General features: G+C 43.2%; 1 long non-coding RNA gene across 1 annotated transcript; it reads right to left on the bottom strand.

The window, feature by feature from the left end:
- Window positions 1-1523: 1523 nt before the first annotated feature.
- LOC145429331 (uncharacterized) lies at window positions 1524-3642 on the bottom strand. The gene is made up of 3 exons (XR_013909564.1): window positions 2576-3642; window positions 1997-2169; window positions 1524-1655 (listed from the first exon to the last, which is right to left on the bottom strand). It is a non-coding gene; the product is annotated as an uncharacterized LOC145429331 (long non-coding RNA).
- Between the last annotated feature and the right edge of the window lie 23471 nt (window positions 3643-27113).

Here is a 27113-nt window from a genome sequence, read left to right as displayed (position 1 = left end):
TACCACTGCTTGAAGAAGGCGTCTTCCAGAAACTGGCAGTAGGACTGGGAGTTGAGCTTGACTCCATCCTCAACCCGAAAAGGCCCCACAAGCTCATCTTTGATGATACCAGCCCAAACCAGTACCCCACCTCCACCTTGCTGGCGTCTGAGTGGGACTGGAGCTCTCTGCCCTTTACCAATCCAGCCACGGGCCCATCCATCTGGCCCATCAAGACTCACTCTCATTTCATCAGTCCATAAAACCTTAGAAAAACCAGTCTTGAGATATTTCTTGGCCCAGTCTTGACGTTTCAGCTTGTGTGTCTTGTTCAGTGGTGGTCGTCTTTCAGCCTTTCTTACCTTGGCCATGTCTCTGAGTATTGCACACCTTGTGCTTTTGGGCACTCCAGTGATGTTGCAGCTCTGAAATATGGCCAAACTGGTGGCAAGTGGCATCTTGGCAGCTGCACGCTTGACTTTTCTCAGTTCATGGGCAGTTATTTTGCGCCTTGGTTTTTCCACACGCTTCTTGCGACCCTGTTGACTATTTTGAATGAAACGCTTGATTGTTCGATGATCACGCTTCAGAAGCTTTGCAATTTTGAGACTGCTGCATCCCTCTGCAAGATATCTCACTATTTTTGACTTTTCTGAGCCTGTCAAGTCCTTCTTTTGACCCATTTTGCCAAAGGAAAGGACGTTGCCTAATAATTATGCACACCTGATATAGGGTGTTGATGTCATTAGACCACGCCCCTTCTCATTACAGAGATGCACATCACCTAATATGCTTAACTGGTAGTAGGCTTTCGAGCCTATACAGCTTGGAGTAAGACAACATGCATGAAGAGGATGATGTGGACGAAATACTCATTTGCCTAATAATTCTGCACTCCCTGTAGAGGGCCACAAAGCTGGGTGTCCACACGTGTGCGTTGCCCAACAAGGAGAAAAGGAGAAAATCCGCATTTTTCCTGGAAGCGAATACACCGCGTTCCAAATTATTATGCAAATAGTGTTTAAGCGTTATAAAGATTAAATAAGTTGTTTTTCAATTAAACCCGTGGATGGGATTGTGTCTCAGGACTCTTTGTATCACTGAAATCAATCTCAGACACCTGTGATCAGTTGTTTGCAAGGTGAGCCCAATTAAAGGAAAAACTACTAAAGGAGGATGTTCCACATTATTAAGCAGGCCTCCATTTTCAAGCAATTTAGGAAGGAAAAATGATCTCTGCTGAAAAGCGTGAAATAGTTGACCGCCTTGGACACGTAATGAAAACCTCTTTCACGAAAATTTACGTGTGATCACCATAATGTTAAGAGATTTGTGGCTGAGTCAGAGCACACATGGGTTCGTGCAGATAAAGGCACAATTATGAAGGTTTCTGCCAGAGAGCAGCTGCTAAAAGGCCATTACAAAGCTGCAAACAGACATTTCAAGCTGCTGGTGCCTCTGGAGCCCTGCGAACGTCAAGCTGTAGGATCCTCCAGAGACCGGCAGCTGTGCATAAACCTTCTATTCAGCCACCCCTAACCAATGCTCATGTAACGCAATCTGTACTTACGCCAAACCTTTAATGCGTGGAAATCAGGACTGTTGACCTTGGGCAGTTCACTAGGTGTCGGTGTCATCAATTTCACCCCGATGTTTAACCCAGAATCACAGTTTCTCTAAAAATAGGTTACAAGAAGTCAAATGTATCCCAAATATCTATATCCTGTCAGAAGCTAGTTTCGTAAAGGAGATTGGTAGTAGCTGCTCCACCACAGGAACAATAAGGCTTCCAGCACACAATGGACACCACACTTACTTAACATAAATACATTTATTAGACACAATTTTAAATAATAAACCCTTCTTTTGTAGTGTCTTTCCACTCAGTGTCACAAGAACAATAAAATAAATAAATAAAACCAAATATGTATCCTTTAAGGTCCTTTGGCCAAAAGAAAATCACCTGAGCTCAGGGAAAAATAAAGTGCATCGTTGGGGCCCTTTGAATTGTTCCTACCGCTCTGTTGGAACGGTGTAGCATCCAATAATAGCATCCAGCAAGCAGAAGCATCCACCCACAGCAACGACCATCTATTTGCCAGGACGGTTCGACAGAGTCATCAGATGAGGACTTCCACAAGGCAGTTCATCCAGTAGGATCCAGGGCACCAAAAGGGCAAACAAACCAGCCTACACACAAGTGTGCAGAAGAATTAACAAAAATATTCATAAGCCTCAGTACCACTGACTTAGTGTCCATATCACTAACGGCTTATTTAACAGACTTACCATTATAATAATACAGGTTTGTCAAAATAAAAACAGAACAGAACATAAATGCTGTTAACAATGCTTATTAATGCTGTTCTCTTAGGCATAACATAATAACACTGTAACTGACCTCGTGTCGGCCGCCATTTCAGGACATTAGCCAGGCTCATTTAACGGCTAGCTTGCTAACAGTCAGCCAATAACACACGTTATACAATATTTAGCCTCTTTCTTAAGAAACATGACAGCAGTAGATTTGATACCTCGCTGCAGTATAATAAGGCACAAAACATTTCATACGAACATGAGCTGCACGCTAACTCACCAGAGGGGTTCGTGTAATGGCGAATGGCTGTCGGATTCAGCTCAGCTTCACGTTCGTAACTGCTACAAGACTCTTTTTCCTAACAACATATTAAATCATTAGCTTCACATATAAAGGTTTTTAAAACTATTTACAGCAACTCAAATGTCTACTGTACCCGAATTTCCAGCTCGTAGAGGGCACGAGAGCAGCATGCGCCTCATCGGACCAATGGAAGGAAAAACTCTGTAGCTGGAGTAGAGAGTGGCTATGCGCACTGCACAGTGGTGCGTTCAGTGACTACCAAATAATCAGAAATCCCATACTCAAACAATGATCTGGGTTACACTCACAAGCAGAAACGGCTGCAGTGGGCCCAGAACCAAATGAAGACTAATTTTCAAACAGTCTTGGTCACTGATGAGTGCAGCGCCACCCTGGATGGTCCAGATGGATGCAGAGGTGGATGGCTGGCTGCGTTGTCAGCTAAAAGGTAGTGGAGTTGTTTTTGAGCTGGAATCACGGGGAAAGAGCTGGACGGCCCTTTTAGGGTCCCTGAAGGAGTGGAAACGACCTCTGCAAAGTATGTGGAGTTTCAGACTGACCACTTTCTTCCTGGTACAAAAAGAAGAACTGTTCCTTCTGCAACACAACCATCTTCATGCAAGACAATGCACCATCTCATGCTACGAGGAACACCTCTGCATCTTTGGCTGCTATCGGCATAAAAGGAGAGGAACCCATTCTTCCCTGACCTCAATCTTATTGAGAACCTTTGGAGCATCCTCAGGTAAAAGAATATGAGGGTGGGAGGCTGTTCACATCCAAACAGCAGCTCTGAGAGGCTATTCTGACATCCTGCAAAGACATTCAAGCAGAAACTTTCCAAAAACAAGTTCCATGGATGCAAGAATTGTAAAACTGCTAACAAATACGGGGTCCTGTGTTATTGTGTGACTTGACCTGTTAAGATGTTTTTGATTGAAATAACTTTTGATGTCAGTGAAATTGATCTACTAATGCTGCAAATTCAACAAATGACCATTTTCAATTCTCTACAACCTATAAAATCTTTTGAAACTCTGTGTGCGTAATAATTTGGAACAAAGCATTTTAAGTTTTTTACTTTTGAAAAACACTGTTTTCATTGGGAGTTTTGTTCAGTAACATTTGAATTATACTCTAATGGTTGATGACTCGAAAATTATGCCGACTGTCATTTGAATCGACTATTTAGGAAAAACAGAGAAAAATATCATTTGCATAATAATTTGGAACGCGGTGTAGATCCACTGCAGCCTGGCTGTAGCGCCGCCACAGCTCTACAATGGCTGGATGCAGAACCCAGTCGCCATATAACGGAGCGCCTCTGGATCGCAAATCCGCTCCCTGATTCTCAGCCCAGAACATGTCACTCTCAAAGAGAGGAAATGTTCGCTGCTCCATAGGATCAGTCTGCATGTCAGTGTGTGCAAGTGGCGTGAACATAGCTCTCCCTGATGATTGATATAACCCAACTTGGTGGTGTTGTCCGTCCTCACAAGAACTTGATGTCTGCGTAGAAATGGCCAGGATCTCCAGATAATTAATAATTGCTCCAGAGGCCTCTCACAGATCACACTTCGTAAACACCGCCCCGACTGGACAGGCTCGTGTCTGTAGTGACCACCTTCTGGAACTGCACGGGACCCATGGGCACCCCCTGAGTCAGAAAAACAGGACGTTGCCATCGGTATAATGCCAGCGCACAATGTTACAATGTTATTGCCTTGTATTTAAGTATGGATTTTGACTTACAAGATTTCATTCGTGCTCCGAGTTCTGAGAAGTTTGAGTTATGTCATAAAGATGACTTGTTGAGTATTGCAGCACACTTTGATATTCCAGTAAAGAAATATAGTGCGAAAAAAGAAATTAAGAGTATTATCTTACAACATTTAGTTGAGTTGAAAATCTTGACTGGTTCTGACGTTTGTGATGGTAATGTTCCTTCTGTTGAGCCACATGTCCAACCTTTGAAGGAGGATGTTGGTGCTATAGCAACTCACCCAAAAGTCCAGTTGGAGCCTAAGGAACCTCCCACTCTACCTTGTTTCGATCCTGTGTCCCCAGACTTCAGTGGGTCAAATGGACATACTAGACTTAAGGTGCGTCCAGCTTGCCTTCAGCTGGAGGCGCAGGAAAGGGAGCAAGCACATAAGGCCGAGTTTAACCTCAAACTTCAGATACGTCAGCTATAAATTGAAGCTGAGAAGGAGGTAATGTTAAAACAGCTAAAGGTGGAAGCTAACCGGTTACTTCAGATCCTTCACATTCATCTGGCAACACCTGTAGGTTTGAGGTGAGCAAAAATATTGCTTTGGTGCCAACGTTTAGAGAGGCAGAAGTTGATTCCTATTTTAATGCTTTTGAAAGGATTGCAACAACAGCATTAGAATGGCCAAAAGAAATGTGGGCTGTGCTACTGCAATGTAAGCTAGTGGGCAAAGCACAGGAGGTTGTGTCATCTCTCTCTATCGCAAATAGCATGAAATACGATGTACTGAAAGAGTCCATCTTTCGTGCTTATGAGCTTGTACCTGAGGCCTACCGACAAAAGTTCAGAAATCACAAGAAGTCTAATGGTCAAACATATGTAGAGAAGGCAGTTCTTTTTGACAAGTGGTGCACAGCAAGTGAAGTGAGAGACATTGAAGCTCTTCCTCAGTTAATCTTGTTGGAAGATTTTAAGAATCTGTTACCAGAGAAGCTTGTAATGTTTTTAAATGAGCAAAAGGTTGCCTCACTGTCAAAAGCAGCCGTTTTTGCTGATGAGTTCATTTTAACCCACAAAAATGTGTTTGCCTCATCCCCTTGTTCAGATAAAGTGTTGATCACATGCTGACCAAAGCCTGATCGTGGTCAGCCTGAAGCCAGAGCTAAGCAACCATTTCTTTCCCATGAGGTATGTGACTGCTTCTATTGCCACAAAAAAGGTCATGTCATTGCTGATTGCCTTGCACTAAAAAATAAGACTACACCGCCACAACCCAAGGACATGGGTTTGATTAAAAACGTGTCACCTCCCAGAACCCAAACATCTCAGAGTGACATAGATCCTTGTTTCAAACCTTTTATCACACAGGGATGTGTTTCTTTAACAGGTGATACTGTTGACAACCAGTCTGTAACAATACTGAGAGACATGGGTGGTTCGCAGTCTATCATTCGAGAGGGTATTTTACCTTTGTCTGTTTAGTCATCCTGTCAGTCAAGTGTTGTGGTCCAGGGTATCGGAATGACTTTTGTGTCTGCACCTTTGCACAATGATCATATTACTTCCTCTGTTTTCAGTGGAGTTGGTAAGGTCGCTGTCCTCCCCTCGCTGCCCATAAAAGGGGTTGATTTCATCCTTGGAAATGATTTAGCTGGTGGAAAAGTGCTGCCTGTGCCTGAGATGCTGGATAAGCCTGAAACAAGCTTAGAAGTTAAACAGCAGGAGTATGCTAACATTTTTCCTGCTTGTGAGGTAACTAGATCTCAACCCAAGAAGAATGACTTCGATTTCTCTGACTCTTTCCTCGTTATGAAAGAAGCACCTGATAGTGTTAGACCAGAAGCTAAGCTTAACCCTCCTGCCATCCTTTAAAAAACTCACACCCATCACCCTAGGGACCATTCTCAGCCACGCCATAAAAAGACCATATATCCATATTTTATTCCACTTTAAATTAGCCAACCTTGTAAAACTACTTCTCCCTGAAATATTCATGTAAAGTTTTAATTATATTTTCGTTGTTTTAACCCTTCAAATCCCAGTGTTATTACATGAGCGCCCTGTGTTATAAGCCCCAAAAACCAAAAAACGAAACTAAATATTTCCACAAAAAAACAGTTGAAGTAATATGTGATTGTCATTATAAGTAGGCCTTTAGATGGACCAAAGATTGGCACCAACATACATTTTGACCTGCCATTATTTTTTTTGCATTTTTTTTGCAATTTAAAAATTAAAACTTCAAGGCCCTGAGTCTTCATTGACATCCAAGAAAAGAAGAAAAAATAAAATCATATGATGATAATTTGGGGTTGAAAAATAGCGTTTATAATGGAAGTCAATGGGCAGAAAATGGTCCCCAGGGTGATGGGTGTGGGGATTTCTGCTGCTCAGCCATTTTAGGCTGATTTAAGGGATTCACACTGGAATATTAACATTGACAGGTAAAAACTATCCTGTGGCAAGTTTGGTTATATTCCACTGAACACAGTGGAAATGGCAGCCATTTAACACATAGCAGTGGCACAAAAAGGTCCCAAGAAGGCAGGAAGGTTAATGATGAGTCTAGAAAGATGTTTCTCTTTCTAATGTAGACATAAAACTGCCCGCTTCTAGAGAGGAATTTATTGTTGCACAGTATAAAGATGACTCCCTTCTGAAATGCCGTACTTCTGTACTTACCCAGGAGGAAGTTAAGGTAAAGAAGGTGGCGTACATTGTTGATGAGGGCCTCCTTCTACGTCGCTGGGCTGGTGAAAACTTAGATGACTGGCATACAGTTTATCAAGTTGTTGTGCCAAAGGTTTTCTGCTTGCAAGTCCTAGCATTAGCACATGATCACCCACTTTCCGGACACCTTGGCATAAATAAAACATATAATAAGGTCCTCAAACATTTTTTTTGGCCAGGACTCAAGTCTGATGTTGTACTGTCATACCTGCCATGTTTGCCAAATTGTGGGCAAGACAAATCAAGTTGTCCCACCTTGACCCCTGTCGCCAATTCCAGTGATGGGTGAACCATTTAGCAGAGTTATTGTTGACTGTGTAGGACCTTTACCAAAATCAAAGTCAGGGCACCAATACATTCTAACCATGATGTGTGTTTCTACTAGGTTTCCTGAAGTAGTGCTCCTGCCAAGGATCACCTCTCCTGTCATCAGTAAAGCTCTGGTAGGGTTCTTCTCAGTGTTTAGTCTTCCAAAGGTAGTCCAGACTGATCAGGGAACCAACCTTAAGTCTAGGACCTTTGCTCAGGCATTAAAAGCATTAGGAGTGGAGCACATTACATCAAGCTCCTAAAATCTTGAAAGTCAGGGAGCACTTGAAAGATTTCACCAGACATTAAAGTCCATGCTCCGCAAATACTGTCTAGAGGCATGAAAGAACTGGGATGAGGGTATCCCATTCTTATTGTTCGCTGCTCGTGAAGCAGTGCCAGAGTCCCTAGGCTTTAGTCCTGCAGAGCTTGTATTTGGATATGAATTCAGAGGACCGTTGCATATCCTTAAAGAACAGCTAGTTATTCCAACTAAAACACTGAAGAGCATTCCTGAGTACGTGGCTGAAATTAGTCACTTAATCAGGCTGAAGACATTCAGAACCTGACTGTGTCCTTCCAGTGTATGTTTGGGGATGTTCCTACCCAGACGAGTTTGATATCCCATGACATTGTTCTTACCAATCCTGCCATTTGAGTTATGTAATGCGCCAGCTACATTTCAGAGGCTAGTGAACAAAGTATTGGGTGATGTTCCAAACTGCCGGGTGTATCTGGATGACGTTATTGTGTATTCCAGTGAATGGGCAAATCATCTTGCTACTTTGTTAGCAGTTTTTGAATCTTGCAAAGTGTGAGTTTGGTAAAAGCACCATTCTCTATCTAGGCCAACAAGTTGGCAGAGGAAAGGTATGCCCAGTGGATGCAAAGATCCATGCCATTCCAACCTTTCCAGTTTCTTCTACAAGAAGGAAGCTGTGTTGTTTTCTTGGAATGGCCGGATATTATCTCCGGTTCTGTAAGAACTTTTCAACAGTAGCTGCCCCGTTGACTGCCTTGACCAGTCCATCAGTTCTATTTTCCTGGTCTGATGAATGCCAACAGTTTGACTGCACTGGGAGAAACAATGGAGTGAATGGTGTACGGTCCTATGAACCGAGGTGCCAGTTTACGGAATAAAACTTTGAGAGCAATGTCCTTAGCTGCCAACCATACCTTCTGCCCCGGGGCATATCTGGGTGCTGGAATTCGACGGCAGTCCGCGTATTGGCGATGGTGGGCGGCTGCTTCTTTCAAGGCTTCGTGTGTTCGGGTCCACACATTCGGGCAACGCTGGAGATGGTGTTGGACCGAGGGTACAGTCAAATCAGCCTCTTCAGTAGGAAACAATGGAAGTTGGTAACCTAGGGAAGCCTCGAAAGGGGAAAGACCCATTGAAGCTGAGACATGAGAATTGTGTGCATACTTGACCCATGGTAGGTGTGCAGACCAGGTAGCCGGGATATGGTTGGTGACACATCGAAAGGCTGCCTCCAATTCTTGGTTGAGTCTCTCTGTTTGACCATTGATTTGCAGGTGGTAACCAGAGCTGAAATTGACTTGAGCACCTGGCAGAGCAAAAAGATCCCCAGACCTGAGAGGTGAACTGGGGTCCTCTGTCTTTTGTGATTTCTGCAGGGATTCCATGGAGCTGGAAAACATGATCAACCATTAGCGTAGCAGTTTCTGTGGCGGTGGGGAGTTTGTTCAGAGCAATGAAGTTAATGAAGGTATGGCAAGAGGTTGTAGGAGTCCGGAAGGCTTGCTTCGGGCACAGATCTGACACACAGCAACATATTCCCTTACATCCCGTTCCAAAATCCTCCACTAAAAATGGCGCTTAAGGGGACTAATGTTGTGGCCTCTCCAGGGTGGCAGGAGGAACAAGAAGCGTGGGCCCACCTGATCACTGCTGAGTGGGCAGCCGCAGGGATGAAACGACGATATTTGAAAAGTAACAAATGGTATCTAAAAACATACACTAGGTACTAAATAGATGTTCTGATGAGTTTTGGCAAACAACCATTTGACTAACATGTGTGTCTCACCTGCTCTTGTTCCAGCTCTGTTCTGTCCTCATTTTCCCCTCTCTCTTTCTCTTTGTGCTGATAATCAAGCCAAACACCAACACCATCAAATATACAGTTGAAACCAGATATTTACATAGTCTTCAGATAAAAACAAAAACACTTTTTAATTGTAACATCAAATCAGACTAAACGTTTATTTTTTAGATTGATAAATATAAAAAACATATTTGTTAAATTTAGTTTCAGTTCAGTTCAGTTTCAGTTTTATTTGTCATGTGCAAGTTAGCGCAGGGTCAACATCGCAATGAAATGTATTTGACGAGCAGAAGACAGTCACTCAGCAGAATGGTACAGTAGAAAAAAAACCCAAATAAAATAAAAAATAAATAGAAAAATAGAAAGAGCAAAATATTAATAAGATGTAGTAAAAGAAAAAAGAGATTTTCAGTTAACTGACTAAATATATATATATATATATATATATATATATATATATATATATATATATGTACACACTAGTGATTAAATAAAGAAAATCTTAAATAGGAATGTGAGGGGGTGGGGGGGGCAGATGGGATATTGCTCAGGAATGAGCAGCAGTACAAACTAAACAGTACAAAAGTTTTTGTTTTTGTGGCAGTTGTTACAGTACTGCACTTTTAAAAAAAAATATAAATATCAATAAAATAAAATTTTTACTCAGTTGTATATAGTATTTGTATTTGTATTCTATTTTTATCTTATTGTATATTTATTTTATTTTATTCTACTGTATATAGTATTTTATTTTATTCTATTCTGTACAGTTGTGTACTGTATTTATTCTTATTGTATTCTAATTTTTGCCTCATAACTTTTGCACTGTCCACTTCCTGCTGTGACAAAACAAATTTCCCACGTGTGGGACTAATAAAGGTTATCTTATCTTATCTTATCTTATGGAGTGACCAGTGCGGATTATACAGAGTACTTGTGAAGCTGCAGGGTAGCTTCTGAGTGCGTCCTGTGGAGTGTGTGTGTGTGTGTTTAAGTGTTGTGGTTGAGGTGTCGTATGGCTTGATGGTAGAAACTGTTTTTAAGACTTGTAGTCCGAGCAGACAGACTCCTGTAACATCTGCCAGATGGTAACAAGGAGAAGAGCTTATGTGCTGGGTGGCTGTGGTTCTTGATGATGCTGTGAGCTTTACGGAGGCATCGCTGAAGATCAATGTCCTGAATGGCAGGAAGCCTCATGCCAGTGATGTGCTCTGCTGCCTTCACCACCCTCTGTAGTGATTTAAGAGTAAAAAGAGAAACTATGTGTATTTCTTAATTGCAAATGGCACAAAATTCTATTCAAAATTGAGCTACACTTATGGAGCTTCACAATTCTTTTCCTGGTGTTTTGGTTGATATCTCTTGATTTTTCCATGCCAAAGAAACAGGCTCTGTGTTTTGCCTTATATGCATCCACAGCTGTGCCACCAATTTACTCACATGGACTCTACTAACCTATCAGAAGCTTCTTAAGCTCAGAATGGAATCGTCTGCAGTTTTGTTATTAATTAACAATAAATTTAGTGTATATGTACTCCTAAATTTGATGAAAGTGATAAAAATAGAAGCACTGTCTCTCTTTATTCTGACATTTAACTAATTCAAAAGACATTTCAATATTTATTTATCTAAAGCAAAACAAGTTTACTCTAAATTGATGTTGTACAGTAACAAGAAATGTTCTTGTTTCTCACTAAAGTGTATGTAAATCTCTTAAAGCATAATATGTAACATCTACCTGAGTTTTTTCTTTGAAAGAAGCCACTTATGTCCATGTTGTGTTCATCAGTACATAACTGAAACCGGATTAGAGTGCTTTGTTTAGCTGTGGAGGGTAACAACTGAAAATATAAAATAAACACACATTCACTCCAAGAGCAAGTAACGTAATATGGGTCAAGTGATCAGTTTGATATCAATCTTTTGTGATTCACCGTCATATTTACATTATTTGTACAGTACGAATGATTTGCTTTGGTACCTGCTCAAACTTTATCTCTCCTCTGTCTGCAGTAAACTCGCAGGCAGCAGCTTCTCCCCCCTCGCTCACATGTGTAAGTCGCCTAGTGCCTGGGCTCGGATCATACCAAAATTAGGGGGGATTTACGACTGCGCTATGTGCTTCGAATATTGTGTGTAGTTTTTGTTTTATACAGTTATCAGTCAGGCAACTATGAAACAAATTACACTCCAAAAGACCCCGAGCTTCTGATAAAATTACCCGGGCTTAAGCCCAGTAAGCCACCCCCCGCTCCGCCAATGGTTGACTCCAAATCTCCCGAACACTATGTTGATCTGAGAAAGCAAGACTGAGACAGCGAGACCAAGACAAGACCGAGACCAAAGTCCGTCGAGACCAAGATGAGACCAAGACCACGTAAAAGTGTCGAGACCAAGACCGGTCTCGAGACATCCAACTCTACCTGAAGGGGGTGAGAAACGTGGCCAAAACATAACGTGACTGGCAACAATAAACGGGTCTTCGCACTGCACAGGGATCCGCCCACCCGTATCCCCGAATCTACCAGCGGGCGGAACCTTTTGGCCGCATTCTACACCTGAGCTTATATGTGATCAAGCGCACCGCAGTAAAAGCACGCCCCGGAGCGGCGGTGTCACTATCTTTCCTCAGCAGTGAGATGCGAGCGGCCGATTTGCATGGGCTCTGCTGTGGCATCCATGCTTGCGCTGCCAGCGGCGGATGTTGTCGCCAGAAGTGGCGGAGACGGAAGCGACTGTGGGCTAAATGCCGGCTTGCGCACAGAGGGTGTTTTCTCCGCTTCCCTCTCCCTTAAACGATTATCAGTCCTTAAGGAGAGGGAAACCAAATCCTCAAATGTTCTTGGGTCATCGCGGGAGGCTAACTGATCCTTTAATTCCTCACTTAACGCACAACGAAAAATGCTTTGCAGAGCCCAATCCGGCCAGTTAACCTCGGCTGCTGACGTGCAAAAATCAATGATAAATTCAGCAACGCTTTGGTTTTCCTGTTGGAGTCTTAACAACCTCTCCTCCGTGCTGCCTTCGGCTACCGGTTGAGCAAAGGTCTTTTTAAACTCACCCAGAAATTCATTGTATCAGCAGGTTGAAAGAGGATGGATGGACAGGTACGCCTCGGCCCATGACAATGCTTTGCCCTGAAGCTTAGCTACCAGGTATGCTAACCTGACCGAGTCTGAGGTGAACGCGTGAGGTGAGTGAGTGAAAGCAAGACCACACTTTAACAAGAATGTTCCATAACGACCCGGCTCACCGGAATATGGTTCCGGAATATGGTGCTGGTGATCGGCATGAACCTTGCTTTGAGGGAGAGGCGGTGATAATCCAGGGGAGTAGTGGAAAAGGCTGGCAGACCTGAGTTCCGCTGTGTCCGAGGGCAGGAGGGCAGGCAAGTGAGAGTCCTTGTATTCTTCCCGAATGCGAAGAAAATCTGAGGTGAGCTGCGGTTGAAGGTGATGGCAAAGGAGGTCCAGGAAATCTGAAGCACAGGAAACCAAGGTTAAATGGTAAATGGCCTGTATTTGTATAGCCCCAGTCCCTAAGGACCCCAAAGTGCTTTACACATTCAGTCATCCACCCATTCACATACCGGTGATGGCAGCTACATGTAGCCACAGCCACCCTGGGGCGCACTGACAGAGGCGAGGCTGCCCGACACTGGCGCCACCGGGCCCTCTGACCACCACCAGCAGGCAACGGGTGAAGTGTCTTGCCCAAGGACACAACGACCGAGACTGTCCAAGCCGGGGCTCGAACCGGCAACCTTCCGATTATAAGGCAAACTCCCAACTCTTGAGCCACGATCAGTGTGAGTCAAGTATGGTTTAAGATGTCTGGATTACCACCAGACTTTTTTCAGTAATTCAGGTCAGATCATGCTTTTTCCTTATTATTGTCATTTCTGTTAGTAGGAAACCAGCTGGGGAATCTCACCTTTATGTAAGATTCAAAAAGGATTTTTTTTTTTATGTTTACTATCTGCATGAGCAATGACAACAGAAAAATAGAGACATGCGTAGACTGATGTAGTGAAGTAAGTGGCTGTATTTTTCTAACATTGCCAGCGGCTGCTACGCCCTGATTTACATATGATCTGCTAGTAAACACATCAGAGGGCTATTTAGCAAAGGTTAGCCAACTGAGACAATAATATCCACAAGTCACCAGCTAATGACTTAATCCCTTAATCCCTCCCAGTATGGAGAAGGTTTTACAAAGCACATATACTTATGTGTTAAAAATGCTGTTACCACAAAATCTTTTGAAACCCCGGACTGTAACCTGTTCTCTTACCTGATATGTACCTTTCTAGAAATGTAACCACACATTGCAATGATGCAGCCTGCCACAAGAGCCCGACTAGCCTGTTCAGTACATTGATTTTTCACATGCATTTCTACTTTTTTATGTCAGTGGATCAGTGAAAGGTAATAACCTTTGCCTCAATATACCAAATAACAGTCATAACCACAATATAAAGACTAAGAGAATGCTTCCAATGCGACTGTCTACTTATACAGGTTACTTCTTAGGATTCAAATCAGCCACTGGGCTCATGGTCATACACAAATTAGAGGACGATTAAAGAGATTACTATCTTCCTGAGGACATGTCAGCATTTAGAATGGAAAATTCAGGGAAGTAAACTTCCAATCAGCAACCAGTGCAAAAATACAAAACATTTCAAAGTCAGTTCCCATTAAGTTCAGGATTGTTTTTAAACCAACAGCTCTTATGTGGACTAATTCCTTGTGAAAAGAAATAGCTAGCTCGTAGCTTTTCAAAGACGTTCTTTTTTTATTCTTGTGTTATTTAACTGCTCAATTGCTGGTTTTGGGATTTCATGAAAATGACTAAACATGACAGCAGGACGGGTCCACGTTCTCCACCCTGTACAGTTGTAAAGAGTACAAACAGTTGTCTCCACTGAAACCGGTATGTAATCAGTGTAATTACAACTTGAACGGTACAAGTGCAAGTGTAAGCATGCATTATGTCACATTATCCCTCAGGTCATCTGGATCCGGTCTTTTATCAGTTCCCAGAGTCAGAACCAGACACGGAGAAGCTGCATTCAGCTTTTATGCTCCTTATATCTGGAACAAACTCCCAGAAAGCCTCAGATCAGCTGAAACACTCAGTTTATTTAAATCCAGGTTGAAGACTCACCTGTTCTCAGCTGCATTTGAATAAAGCACCAAATCCACACTTTAAGCTTAAATTTCAAAACTTACATTTAACTACTGATTTTATCTACTGTTCTGATTTTATCTGTTTTGATTTTATATACTGTTTTGTTTGTTTGTTTGTTTGTTTGTTTGTTTGTTAATTAGTTAGTTAGTTTATTTGCTTGTTTTAATCAATTTTAAATCATGCTTTTTATTTGTTCTTGTTTCTAATGTCTCTGTAAAGCACTTTGAATCACCTTGTTGTTGAATTGTGCTATACAAATAAACTTGCCTTGCCTTGCCTTGCCTTATACAATCTCCTAAAAATGTCTGTGAGCCCACCTAGAAACAAACGAAATAAATACTGAGGGTGGTGAGATCAGACAGAGACACTGGGGTCAAGTAATGATTTCTCGGAATATAAATTCTTTGAAGTAAGGTGATAAATAAAATGCACACTCTAAGTCACATGAAGAAAGCACTTTTTTCATATCTGTAAAACACAGGCTGACGGCTCAGTGCTAGGGTGGTGAAGTTACCATCACCGATGCAGACTTCTACCTGACACCTGTACCACAATTTAAAGCACAAACGGCCTCATCTGTACTTTTCATTAGGGGAAGACTTAGACGTCTTTGTTGACACTGCAGATTGCAGGAGGCGCCATTTTGGGCACTTGCCCCATCCCCCCAGGATACAGCACGGATGGCAGCGATTATAAAATGGACAGCCAAGTCAAATAAAAATTGGGAAAAACACTTTTGGACGCCTTGCATCTGGAATGAGTGCAGCAATGATGTCATTGGGGGCAAGTAAGCAGGCAAGAGAAAAACAACAAGGCTCTCTTTTTCTCTTCGTCTCCCAAGTTTCTCCCCCTCTCCTGCCCCCCTTCAATCCTAATCCTCTTTGCAGGCCTGCAGGGAAAGGTCGGCCAGCTGCCAAGTCAAGGATTGCTGGGAAAATACGATGCCTGCCAAGTGGGAGCGGTGGTGTCACACACAGCTTTGTGCTGCCAGAAGCTTTGATTCAGACTCAGATCTTCATGGTCAGGCTGGACCATTGCCAGCCTGAAGTCCTGCCCACATGTCATCTCCCCAGCCTCCATCTCACCCTCCGCCTCTTTTGTTTTTACACTTTAACTCTTGGTTTCTTGTTCTGTCACACAGCCATACAGACTTTTGCCCCAAACCCCCATCCCCCAGGCTCCATAGCTCGTACTTGTTCGCCCCAGCTCATGCCAGCGGCCTCCTGCCAACCAGTCATCAGTTGCCATAGTGACAGAGAGCGAAGGAGTAGCGGAGCATCAGAGCCTGCCAGGAATAATGACTAATTTCTGCAGCCAGATGTGCCACATCTGCAGCTACGATGGTAATATTTATGTGTGTGTGTGTGTGTATTACTGGGGGGGTGCCAGTTTTTGAATAGCAATAGGGGTTCAATGCAGCCTTTGACTATAACCTTTCCAAGTAAATGTGAAACAGCCCATTTCTCCACAGGGGAAATGATCGGAATTTCTCTGGAAAAAAAGGAAATATTAAAAAAAAAAACAAATAAGAAAGGAAGCTTGAAAAGCAGATGGGAAGAGATTTGTGCCTAGAATCAGCCAAAGATGACATGATGATGATGATGGCAGAATCGAGTCGCCAAGCAGCCAGCAGCTCTGAGTCTTGCCAAAGTCTGCTGTCAGGAAAGTATTTTCAGACCACAAACAATTTAACAAGCAGAAGATCAAGTCTGCATTTTTTTCAGTCCCAAATAATATCATAATCTGTAAAGCAGCCATAACAGCACTGAGGGAGATTCTCTCCATGCTGGGAAGTCTTTACTTTTACGCTCACTCTTTCCAACAACATCCACAGGGGCACACTGCTAAACCCAACAAGAGTTTAACTTCTTTAACAACCTCAGCTCACTCTCCCCCACTATTCTTTTTAAACTTCCTGATTGCAGCGCCAAGGCTTTTTTATTCAGGTGTAGAATGCTGCTTTGCCAAAAATAACATCAGCACCACACGGCAAAGTTCAACCCTGATGTAACCGAAACCCCCCAAAGCAAGAGACTGCAAATAATGATGGGTTACGTAATGTCCCGACAAACCACTACCAAACCAAAGGTTTAGGCTTATGCCAGGCTGCTGACATCAAACACTAGGCTCGCCACAAGTTCAAATGCGCCAAGTGTTAGCTGAATGGCAGATGTTAGAAGACTAAAAAGAGTTCTCTTGGGTTTTTGTAAGAAACTAAACATTATTTAAAGTAGCAGATTAAGAGGCCTGTTTTTGTTTTAGTGGACTCATCTAAAAATTCCAAGTGCAACAAAAATGTTCGTTACTATTGTAAAGCTTGATTTACTGATATTTAATTTGTTCATTTAATTCAGCAGTGAAATGAGCTTAAAACCTAATCGGACCAAAACCAAGGTGCAGCCAGAGGTGCAAAACCACACTCACTGGTTAAAAGAAGTAAAGGAATAAAAATAAGGACTAGGTTATAACACCGGTAATAGGTATCATAAAATATGTTTCTTGGTTGCCAGGTTGACATACCCCTCAACAGTCTGAAAGATTAATGTTGTCAACAGAGAACAGAGGGAAATGCAGAGAATATATGCACGAGGAGAATAATGAGGGAACAGGTGGGAACATAGCTGCGTGCCCAGCAAAGTAGACAACGAAGCTCCGTAGGTTGACTGGGAAGTCATAGTTGGAGACTAAGCAGATCTGGAGGCTGACCAGGATGCTGATAACAAAGGCTGGGCAGGACTGGAGGCCGATTGGGATGCCGACAGGACTGGAGGCTGGCGTCAATGACAACGGGGCAAACCAGAGAGCCACATTGGCAGAAGAGGTGACGGAAGACCTCTGGAGGCTAGTCAGGGGCTGGGGCTGAAGGTGATGGGACATTTCAGGTGGTGCAACAGGAGGCAGGCAAAAGCTGAGGAGGCACACAGGTTCTAGCTCAGATAGCCCTGGTTTGGGTATAGGCTCTGGTGCAACTGAACCAGATGGTGTGGGAACCTCTTGTTTGAATGGAGCAGGACCTCTGGCTCCGGTAGAGGCGACATGGGGGCAGACGGCGGTGTGCAGAAACCACGGGACCAGATGACGCGCAGACCTCTATTTTTTTTTTATTCAATTTTATTTATATAGCGCCAAATCACAACAACAGTTGCCTCAAGGCGTTTTATATAGAATAGAATAGAATTCAACTTTATTGTCATTGCACATGTCACAGGTACAGGGCAACGAAATGCAGTTTGCATCCATCCAGAAGTGCTTTAGCCATGATATAGATATATTACAATATATATTAGCAATAATATAGATATGTAAGTATATTACAGAAATGGGTCTATTATGGTATGTTATAATGTACACGGTATGAAGTATGTTGTGAATATTCTATAACTATAAGTATGTACAGGCTGTAGTGAGTACAAGCTATGTACAGGATATGAACAGGATATAAATATGAAAAAAAAACTATACAGAATATGAAATAAAGAACTTTACAGAAATCTGAGATATACAGCTATACAGAAATGGGAACTATGCAAGTTGTAAACAGTTGTAGAATTAAAAATTATTGTATGATTATTTACACAGAACTATACAATAGTGCAGTTAAGAGTCTATATAAAGTGCTAGTGGTTGTGAGTGGTGGTTCAGTCCATGTTATTGTTGTGTGTTTGAGGGTACAGTTGTCCATTGTGGGTGTGTGTGTGTTCAGTCCATGTGTTAACGTGGGTCAGATGTCAGGAGGCAGAGTTCAGGAGTCTGACAGCTGTGGGGAAGAAGCTGTTCCGGTACCTGGTGGTCTTAGTCCGGAGGTTCCTGTAGCGCCTCCCAGAGGGCAGGAGGGTGAAGAGTCCATGTGATGGGTGACTGGGGTCTTTGATGATTTTCCCAGCCCTCTTCAGACACCGCTTCCTGTAGATGTCTTTTATGGCAGGAAGTGGTGCTCCGGCGATGCGCTGGGCAGTTTTCACGACCCTCTGCAACGCCTTCCGGTCCGAGGCAGAGCAGTTCCCGTACCAGACTGTTATACAGTTGGTCAGGATACTCTCGATGGTGCAGCGATAGAAGTTCACCAGGATGTCTGAGGACAGGTGGTTCTTCCTCAGAGTCCTCAAGAAGAAGAGGCGCTGGTGAGCCTTCTTGACCAGCTTGGAGCAGTTGGTCGTCCAGGTGAGATCCTCGGAGATGTGGACTCCCAGGAACTTGAAGCTGCTCACACGCTCCACAGCTGTCCCCTTAATGTGGATGGGTGGATGTGGGTCAGCATTCCTCCTGTAGTCCACGATGAGCTCCTTGGTCTTCTCGGTGTTAAGCAGCAGGTTGTTTCTGTCGCACCACTCAGCCAGACGATCCACCTCCTCCCTGTAGGCGGCCTCATCGTTGTCACTGATGAGGCCAATCACCGTGGTGTCATCTGCAAACTTAATGATGGTGTTAGAACCACCAGCAGGTCTGCAGTCGTGGGTGAAGAGGGAGTAGAGGAAAGGGCTCATCACACAGCCTTGTGGTACACCGGTGTTCATCATGATTGTAGATGAGCAGTGGTTATCCAGCCGGACATGTTGGGGGCGGTTGGTCAGGAAGTCCAGTAACCATTTGCAGATGTTGGAACTGATGCCCAGGTCTGTCAGTTTCCTGATGAGTTGTGAGGGGTGGATTGTATTGAATGCTGAACTGAAGTTGTTGTTGTTGTCCAGGTGTGAGAGGACAGAGTGCAGTGCGATGGAGACTGCATCCTCTGTGCTCCTGTTCTGGCGGTATGCGAATTGGTGGGGGTCCAGGGTGGGGGGGAGACAGGATTTGAAGTGTGCTAGGACCAGCTGCTCTAAGCACTTAGTGATGATGGGGGTGAGTGCTACTGGGCGGTAGTCATTGAGGCTAGATGGGTTGGAGTTTTTGGGGTCTCGGGACGATGGAGGTGGATTTGAAGCAGGCCGGTACCACAGCGTGGGCCAAGGACAGGTTGAATATGTCTGTCAGCACTCCTGCAAGCTCCCCAGAACACGCTCTGAGAACACGCCCGGGGATGCCATCAGGGCCTGCAGCCTTGTGGACATTGATCCTGCTCAGCACCACTCCTACATTGGTGGGGGAGAGAGTCAGAGGTTGGTGGTCTGGCGTCACGTCTGCTTTGGTTGTGGTTGTGGGGTTCCCTCGCTCAAAACGAGCATAAAAGTTGTTGAGCTCGTTGAGGAAGGAGACATCAGAGGATGCGGGGGAGGGTTTGGTGGTCCTGTAGTCTGTAATGGTCTGGAGTCCTTGCCACATGCGTCGGGGGTTGGAGTTGGAGAAGTGTTCTTCTACCTTCTTTTTGTAATGGTGTTTGGCTTTTTTGATGCCGTTCTTTAGATTAGCCCTGGCTGTACTGTAGGCGCGTGCATCTCCTGACCTAAAGGCAGTGTTGCGGGCCTTCAGGAGTAGACGAACATCCCGGGTCATCCAAGGTTTCTGGTTGGGGTACATGGTGATCCTTTTCTGGGTGGTGACACTGTCTGTGGTTTTGGAGATGTAATCCAGTACAGATGAGGCGTAGTGGTCCAGGTCTGTGTGGGTGAACATATTCCAGTCTGTGTTTTTAAATCTGTCCTGGAGCACTGCATCTGTCCCCTCTGGCCACACTTTAATTGACTCCAAGGTTCCTCACAGTAGTGGTGTGCGGATCGATACTGAAATATCGATTCTTCTGATACCAGTAATTTATGTTCTAGAATCGATTCTCATATTGAAATATCGATATTTTAGTACTTTGGGCTAAATTTGTAGTTTATCATTAACAGGAACACAGTTAAGAAAGAAACTATATCATTCAGATCTTCTAAATTTGAAGGAAATACTTCCTCTTACGGCTTTCATAGTCATATGCGAAACACGGCTGTATAAATGTGTCGCAGCCCCTTGGCGTACGCATTCACAACAATGGCTGAGCGTAAACAGAGTCATGTGTGGACGTATTTTATCTCCAAAAACGCGGTTTGCATCTTGGCTGTTTGTATGGCTGTTTATACATGCTCCCTAGGGGAAGCATGTATAATAAAAACAGAATTGGTCCTAGCACTGAACCCTGTGGAACTCCATAATTAACCTCAGTGTGTGAAGAGGACTCTCCATTTACATGCACAAATTGGAGTCTATTAGATAGATATGATACAAACCACTGCAGCACAGTACCTGTAACACCTACAGCATGTTCTAATCGCTCTAATAGGATATTATGGTCGACAGTATCGAACGCTGCACTGAGGTCTAGCAGGACAAGCACAGAGATGAGTCCACTGTCAGAGGCCATAAGAAGATCATTTGTAACCTTCACTAAAGCTGTTTCTGTGCTGTGATGAGCTCTGAAACCTGACTGAAACTCTTCAAATAAGCCATTCCTCTGCAGATGAACTGTTAGCTGTTTGACAACTACTCTTTCAAGGATGTTTCATATGAATGGAAGGTTGGAGATTGGCCTATCCGATTATTAAGTGATGACGTGACGAATCCTACTTCCGGGTCTAAAGCAGTCTGCGTTTAATATGGCTTTTGTGTTGTTAACATAATTAATGTTTTGTATTTTCTTCTATTTAATCTCAAAAAGCTCCTAAAAAAAAGTCAGTGATCACTGCTGACCTCCCTCGGCTTTTATTACTGCTAATTATTTATTTAAGCTCAGTTTTTAAAACCTTAGGCTGTAACTACAGCCCAGCCCATGCAGCAGTATATGAATGACTAACCTCGTATTGTGGATGGATTATCTCAGTTGTTCTCCTGGCTGAAGTTTGGTCCTTTTACAGCATCCTACCATGCGATTACATTTGTTCCTGACCACTGAGAACCCTCACGTTAACTTTTATCGAGTGGAAAAAAAGTTAGCTTGTTTATATTATGCTAACATAGCTGTGTCGCTAGCGGTCACGTAGCACATCATTATATACCAGCTAGCCAAACTTCAGTAACCCTACAAACGTCACTGCTGTTTAGTTTTCTGTCTTCATTTATGTTGGAAGTGATAGCAGAGCTGTACGTTTTAATTTGTTTCCAAAACCCCGCAGTCAGGACATGCTATATTGTATTTAGATGGAAGCTAGCGAGCTAACTTCCTGCTAACTTCTAACTCTGTTAAATGTCATAAATTCCGTTTTCATGGATGCCTGGATGTTAAACTCAGTTGTTACACCTGGTAGAGCAGAACGCTGATCATTTTATTAAAGATGAAAGACTTTAGACAGTTTTTCAACTCTCAGAAATGCCACAGTGATCGTTTGATATATGGACCTGCAGCGGAGTTTAGGCCCTGACACGGCTAGTGACGTCAGACTGAACGATCGGATAATTAGCTAAGACTGCTGGGTCTAGAGATGCTTTTTGAGTAAAGGTTTAACTACAGCCAGCTTGAAGGCCTGTGGTACATAGCTGATTATTAGAGATAGGTTGATCATATTTAAGATTGAAGCATTAATTAATGGCAGGACTTCTTTGAGCAGTTTTGTAGGAATGGGGTCTACAAGACACGTGAAGTTAACTCAGAAAGATCAATTGGAGAAAAAGAGTCTAAATCAATAGCAATGGTACTGAAAGTAGCTGTAGATAATGTTACGTCTGTGGGATGATTATTGGTCATTTTTTCACTAACGGTTAAAATTGTATTTGTGAAGAAGTTCATGAAGTCATTACTAGTTAGCATTAAAGGGATGGTTGGCTCAACAGAGCTCTGACTGTTTGTCAGCCTGGCTACAGAGCTGAAGAGAAACCTGGGGTTGTTCTTATTTTCTTCAATCAGTGATGAATATTAAGATGTTCTGGCTTTGCGGAGGGCTTTCTTATAAAGCAACAAACTATTTCTCCAGGCTAAATGATGATCTTCTAAATTTGTGACACGCCATTTCCTCTCCAGCTTACGAGTCATCTGCTTTAGGGTACGTGTTTGAGAATTATACCACGGAGTCAGGTACTTCTGATTAGAGACCTTAGTTTTCACAGGAGCTACAGTATCCAGAGTCGTACGTAGTGAGGAGGTAAAATTATTAACAAGATAATCAACCTCTGTTGGGGTAGCGTTCAGGTAGCTGCTCCCCTGTACAGGGCATTGAAGATGATAACAGTGGGTGGATTATATTCTTAAAATTAGTTACAGCAATTTCAGAAAGACATCTACTGTGATAAAGTCTACTCTCCACTGCTGTGCAATCAATTATTGTAAATGTAAATTTTATCAGGAAATGATCAGACAGCAGAGGGTTTTCAGGAAACACTGTTAAAGTTTCACAGCTGGGGTGGATAAGACTAAGCATCAGACTTTCAAATGATCAGAGCTTCCTGAACTGCTGTCCATCTACACCAAGCGGTGCAAGGCCAAAGCCAGGAAGATTATGATGGACCTCTCCCATCCCAACAATGGACTCTTCTCAGTGCCACCAAGAGGACCAGAGCAGACTGCAGTTTTTCCTCTGCGTGGGAAAGGCCAGGCTGGGGCTGTGCAGGGCACACAGGAGGTTATGGTTGCTCCTCAAGTTCAGGCCGACAGGAACCCTTTGGCTCGCTCCCTGATCCAGGCACCGTGGAATCTGCTGGTTGGAGCTCAGACAAAACAAGCATATACACACAGAGGATAACAAAGGAACATGCCACAGATGGGAACACAGCTGACACTAACCTGACTGACGAGACAGGGGAGGCAAAACTAATACACATGAAACAGGAGACTAACACACGGAGACTCAGACGTGACACAGGGGATAAACTGAACAAATAACAAAAGCCAGAAGCTAGAAATCAACTCAGATGCACTACAGAAAGGTAAACTATAAAGAAGTAACACTCAAGCCATCTCCTAAATAAACAGAAAGGAACATGAGTCCACAACTAACTCAGAAAACACTGGGTCAGAGACATGCATCTTGATGCATGCTCAGTCATCCAGGTAAGTAAATCCCAAAGGTTAATTCTGTTCATCTGGACGTTTTCAGTGGGAGAAACGTTTTGTTACTCATCCAAGTGACTTCTTTATGATGTAAAATGTAATGCAGACACCAAACATATTTTAAATTAAAATACATTAGCTTTAACGTGCTATTAAAAATGATCTGGAAAGCTTTATTACCAAAGATTCATTATGCAGCAAGTTTTACGTCTGCATCCACTCGCAGTCAGACAGAGTCCTTCTGTTTTCACTGTGTGATTGAATAGGATCAAATTGAGAATTACTTCAGACCTGTTTATGGTAATACAGTGATAACTTGGTGAAATTTGTTTTGTATTGCTGACTGCATACACATTAAATTAACACTACCTTCTTAGATTCACAGTCCAGCCAGAACCTCATAGATCTGCAACACAAGTCCTCCACAAATAGTGACATAGTTGTGATTTACCTTCTAAGTAACACAGCGGCTCAGGAACTTTTCTTTTCTGTTGGAATATAACAACTGTGCATCTGCTTTGAGATTGAAAGTGGTTGGTTGTCAGTGTAATCACTGGAAAACCAATTTTATTTTTCTGGTTACCTAAAGGGTCCCATCCTGTTTTTCCTCTAGTGTGACTGAGCCATTGACTTGCTAGAATATTGTGCTGAGCTGCTCCTACCTGCCGGTGGCGAGATAGCATGCCAACCTGTTGACCTAAAGGCTACAGTAGTTTGCCAGGCTTTGCAAGGAAATGAACCTTCATTCTTCAGTTGACTTCTTTTAGATTCTAGTCAGGGCTGTGTCACGACTACTGTGGATTTTTATCACTTAACATCCAAATATAATTTGTATGTGAACAAACTGCACTGAAACAAAAGCATTTTCTTTCATCCCTCTTTAAATACTCTCTGGGTGTGTTCATTACTACCCATACACATACAGTAGTTTAGATTTCTCATGTAGGCTGTGCAGTAGCCTGCCTGCTCTACCTACACATTTGAAAAGACAATGAAACTTAGTCTGTGTCTGGATATGTTATTACAAACACTTGTCTGTTTCATTTTGGAAAGACAAGCTCGTAAAAAAACAACTATCCTACAGGAAACAGTTTTATGATGTCTAGCACACAAATCCCCAGACCTTCACTTTTTCAGATTTCAGGCTTTTTCCACTCTCACAACCCTCAGCTCTGTTTTTGTCATTTGGTCCACTGCTAAGGAACTGCTGCTTAGTTCCCAAATGTCCTCACGTGGCAGAAACAATACCAGTGCAGTTCAGATGTTTATGTGCTTGAAGTCATTTGTCACACATTTGCGTGTGCACATACAGTTTATCTTGTGAGTCTTAACTATCACTGAAATGCAGGCAGATCCTGCTCATTGAAGTTTTTCACTCATTTCTTCATGTTTCCAACAGGCTTTTGTTCAGATCTGTCTCTCCCATCTCTCTGTGTAGCTCACCTGTACCACTACACTTGTGTCTTTTCCACGTCTGCCCCCCTTTCTTTCTGTCACATAATGGTACAGTCCTAGTCTGTCTCTGTATGTGTTTGGCCCTGCCTGCATTTTCATCAAGGCTGGAGATTTGGCTTCCACATAGCCGCAGGCCATTGACAGTTATGTAACAATATAATTGTTATGTCTGATATCATTGGGCCATAAGTTTGACACCCCTGGTCTAGTTGATTTGTATCATCTTGTAGGGTGGATAACTAAAGGTGGGTAGTAATGAAATGTATGCAATAATACTGCCCGAGGGAAGCATGTATAAAGTAAAAGTATGGTCCCAGTGTGAAGAAAACTCTGTTAGACAGATATGATTCAGACCATTGCAGTGAAGTTCCATCCATCCACCTTCTTCCACTTATCTGGAGCCGGGTTGTGGGGTCAGCAGCCCAAACAGAGAAGCCCGAACCTCCCTCTCCCCAGCCACCTCCTCCTCCTGCATTCCCAGGCCAGCCGAGAGATATAACCTCTCAAGCAAGATTCAAGATTCAAGATCTTTTGTTTGTCACGTGCATAGTTATAGAATTAAAACACACACTGAAAGGTGACCTGATATACCCCTCGAGGTTGCAAAAGAGAGAAAACATTTTACACGGTAAGTAAGTAAATATATACAAAGACGACATTATGTGCAGCAAGTGAGTGAATTATATACATTAAGAAAAATATATAAAATCAAATAAAGCAATCTGGAAATTTGCAGTTTGAAATCTGAGAATGCACATTGTGTGAGTGGGGTCTTGGGCCGCAGTGAAGCCAGAGGATCAGGCATGATATGAGAATGTGATAACAATGAGTCCTGTCTCAGTCAGTTATGGTTGATTGGCAGGACGGGGGACCTTCTGCCTGATTGCAGAAGTTGGAACAGTTTATTGCTGGGATGGGACGAGTCTTTCAATATCTAAGCTGCTCTAGTCCAGCATCTCCTGGTGTAAATGTCCTGAAGGGAGTGGAGAGCAGCCTGTAGCTGTGTTCTGCTGTACAGATCACTCTCTGAAGAGCTTTTTTGTCCTTGACACAGCTGTTTCCATACCAGGATGTGATGTTCAGTGCGAGGATGCTCTCCACAGCTCCTGTATAGCAAGTCCTAAGGAACACTGGAGAGACCCTGAACTTCCTCAGTTGTCGGAGGTGGTACAGGCGCTGCCTAGCCTTTTTGGACTGGACCAGCTCGGGTGCCTCCTCCAGGTGGGACATGCCCGGAACACCTCACCCAGGAGGCGCCCAGGAGGCATCCTTGTCAGGTGCCTGAACCACCTCAGCTGGCTCCTTTTGATGTGGAGGAGCAGCGGCTGTATGCTGAGCCCCTCCCAAATGGCTGAACTTCCCACCCAATCTCTAAGGGAGAGGCCAGCCACCCTTCAGAGGAAGCCCATTTCTGCTGCTTGTATTCGCGATCTCGTTCTTTCAGTCACTACCCACAGCTCGTGGCCATAGGTGAGGGTAGGGACATGGATTGACCGGTAAATTGAGAACTTTGCTTTTACACTCAGCTCTCTCTTCACCACGATGGCGTCCACATCACTGCAATCAGTCTGTCGATCTCCCGTCACTCAGGATATTTATACTCCTCCACCTGGGGCAGGAACTCGTTCCTCACCCTGAGTGAGGAACGAGTTCACACTGCTTCACACTCGGCTGCGAACCATTCCAGTGCCAGCTGGAGGCCATCAGCTGATTAAGCCATCAGAACCACATCATTCAAGGATTCAAGGAGCTTTATTTGTCATTCGTATCACATGTTAACATGAGGTGGAACAAAATTATGTACACACGGTCTGGAGTGAAAAGAAACAAAAATGATGAAGAAACAGAATTTTTTTTTAAGTAATAAATAAATGATTGGGTTTCTTGTTGTTGTTGTGTTGGGTTTTTTTTAACAAACAGAAATGACAAGTAATAAGACAATACAATAAATAATACTATAACTAGAGTGCAACAACCTGAGTACCAGTATAGAGTGTGGGTATAAATGTAGGTGTAAATAAATACTTTAGCAGCAAAGGGCATGATGACCAGCATTGATAAAGTGATGGTGTCAGTAAGTGTCAGTAGTGATTAAGGTGCTACAATAAGAGTTCTTGTACATTATGCACTAAGAAGTCTAACAGCTTCTGGATTGAA

Source organism: Astatotilapia calliptera, chromosome 6 (genome assembly GCF_964374335.1).
Source record: "Astatotilapia calliptera chromosome 6, fAstCal68.1, whole genome shotgun sequence".
Taxonomy (NCBI): Eukaryota; Metazoa; Chordata; class Actinopteri; order Cichliformes; family Cichlidae; genus Astatotilapia; species Astatotilapia calliptera.
The sequence above is the reverse complement of the archived record's forward strand: the minus strand, read 5'-3'. Positions and strand labels throughout refer to the sequence as shown.